This window comes from Buceros rhinoceros, unplaced genomic scaffold, assembly GCF_000710305.1.
Source record: "Buceros rhinoceros silvestris isolate BGI_N320 unplaced genomic scaffold, ASM71030v1 scaffold16571, whole genome shotgun sequence".
Lineage (NCBI taxonomy): Eukaryota > Metazoa > Chordata > Aves > Bucerotiformes > Bucerotidae > Buceros > Buceros rhinoceros.
This window is the reverse complement of record NW_010396112.1, coordinates 47,794-50,595: the sequence shown is the minus strand read 5'-3', so window position 1 is coordinate 50,595 and position 2,802 is coordinate 47,794.

The following is a 2,802-nucleotide window of genomic DNA, read 5'->3' as shown; positions in this document are numbered from 1 at the left end:
GAAGAAAATGAATGAAAGCAACTCCAAAAGGGCGGCTGAGCGGGGCTGGAGCGAGCGTGGCTGGGCTCCAGTGCTGAGATTTCGGCTCCAGGCGAGGGTGGAGGTCAGGAGGAGACAGCCTGCGCGGAGCTGGGGAGGACCAGAAAAGGGGCAAAGGGGATGGGGTGGTGGTGGGGGAGATATTTACACCTCCTCGAGCTATTTGCAAGACGGTTGCTGCCAATGTGGAGCTGTTGGTATTTAAAATGGCAGAGGGAGAGGTGTCTCTCCTCCCTCCGAGGTATGTTAATGCGTACTCCGTTAAGAAACTCCTTGGAAACTTCAAGGGAAGACAAATCCTCTTGGATGATGAATTAATTTTCTCCTTTTGCTTGACCCGTCAGCCTGTGCTGCCAGCAACGTTCCCATTAGCTTTGGTGGAGTTTGCCAACATTCGCTGAGATCCAAGAGCCATAGAAATCCACTGGAGCCTTTCCACGTATCTCAAGGAGCTTTGGGTCAAGTCTTCTGCCTGCGGGATGAGGCTCAGGGTATGCGTGTTGGCTGCCTGCTCAGAGCCTGCCGGTGAGTGATGAGCTGTTGAACAATGTCTTCATCTCTGGGCAGGGCTGGGAGGAGGGATGGAGATGCTAACTGGAACCAGCCTGGAGTGAAGTAATTTGTTTCGCCGTGCTGTTTCCCTTCTCCTGAAGGCTTCCAGGGTGGGATGTGGAGCTCACAGGCAGCAATGTCTGCAAAAACCCAGGCTCTCGTTTCGTCGTGTTAAAGCTTCACAGCCCTGGAAGAGCTGCTCAGTCCTCGAGGATGTCACCCACCTCCAAAGATCTACCCCACCACGGCAGACCACCCACTGCTGCTTTCCTGCAAACACCGTGGCTCTGCTGGGAAAGGGCTGTGGTAAATGCCAGCGGCACGGGGTGAAGCGCGGCCCCCGCAGAGGCTGCCCTGGCCCTGGCTAAAGGGAGTGAAATATTTCCGAACCGACAGTTTTCGAGCGCTCCTTGCGAGGCAGCTAAACATGGTTTTATCAGCGTATCGGAGCTTGCAAAGATAACACTTCAAAGAAAACACATTCTAAATACACCTTTAAAAGCCTTAAAATGTAATTCCATAAATGTTTGTGTTACTCGAGCAAGAGATAAAGCCAAGTGGTGTTACTGAATTGTAGTGGGGCTGAATACCTGCAAACTTCCCTCGTGTCCCTATCAGATGAATGGTTCACTTATTAATCTGTACCTGGATACATGGAGCCCTTTCCTTTCTCGAGAGTCCTTTTCCCCCGTCTCTGTGTGCTGGCTGCTTTGCTGCCCTGGCCGGACGCGGCTGCGGGTGCTGATCCCAGCAGCAGCACGGCAGCTCTGGTTCGATGCAGAAACGCCGTGCCAGCAACTTCACCCTGCTCCTGAAAATTAACGTGAAGACAAGGTTGTAGGGAAATAATTAAAGCCAATTCTCGCTTCATTGGTGATGCTGGTCCTGCTGGTTTGGAAGGTGTTGATCCCTTCTTCCTCTGCAGTTGGTGGATCAGAACTGTGATGTCTGCCTGTCCTGAAGGATGGATGGCAGTGATCAGATCTCAGCATTATACAAATGCTGGGAGGGGTTTGTGGCATCCGAGGACTGCAGAGCTGTGGGGTGCAAATACCCCATTTCTAGTTTGTCTTTCATGAGCGTTAAAGAAATAATAATAATAAAAAAAATCAAGACCGCAGGACTGAAGCAGCCTGTGCACAATCCTGATTTTAAATCCTTCACAGCACTGCAGTCACACTAACGCGTGTCCAGAGAGACTTTGCCCTGCCTGGGGCAGGAGTGAAGGAAATCCCAGCAATCTCGGGTTCTGTATGGGAGAGCTCTGCTCTGCTGTCGCTCCGGGCAGCTGGTGACCTTATGGCGGGTGTGTGTTTATGCAGGGTTGTGAGTCTGGGGGGAGACTGATGCAGTTTTCCAATTTATTTCCCTGCAGCTTGTTTAGCCCCTGAGATGCTTATTGGGAAAGACAGGACTGTTCAACGGGCCAGCACGACACATCACAACAAAGCATCATGCCAATACCTTTGAAAATGCTAAACCTTGCATGCACCAACCCCAAAAAGGTATTTTAGACAGCAAGTCTGCCCACACTGGCATACGTGCAGCCTTCCAGCCATCTGGGATGGGAGCAGGATTTGGCCATTGGTGGAAGATTTCGTGCCTACTCACCAAATCCAGCCTTGATTTACACTCAGCAGCTTTCCTGAAGCTCAGGTGGGGAGATCTGGCTGGAGGATCCCCATCACCGATGAGCCAGACAAAGGGACTTGTCTCTCAGGGGCTGCACAGCCTCTGAGTTTTTCTCCTACCTGAAGAGGGAAGATGAGGCCAAACATTTTCTGGCAGAGTTTGCAGTCTCCACCCATGGGCAGGTTCCCCCGGCAGCACTAATGCTCCAGGAGCAGAAACCGATGGCAGTGCAAAGGCAGCACCAATTGATCCAAACCTGTGTCTGAGGGACAAAAAACGCCTGGCGTATTGTTGAGAGCACTTCACGTTCAATGATTAACACTATTCTTCAGGTGCTTGCTTCTCTACCCCCCCATGTGCACCTTTCTCTGATTTAACCTGTGCAGAGCACTTTTCAACCTCCAGCACTTTCTTCCTCCCAGAACAAACCCCTCTGGATTTCTGTGGATGCCAGAAAGCATGAGTTTGAATATTTGGTTTAGATCCAGAAACATTTCCCTCTCTCCAAGCCAAAGGTAATGGCAATGTTTTCAGATCGCACAGTGAAGAAAGATGCTTAGAGAAAGGGTGGGGGGGAGG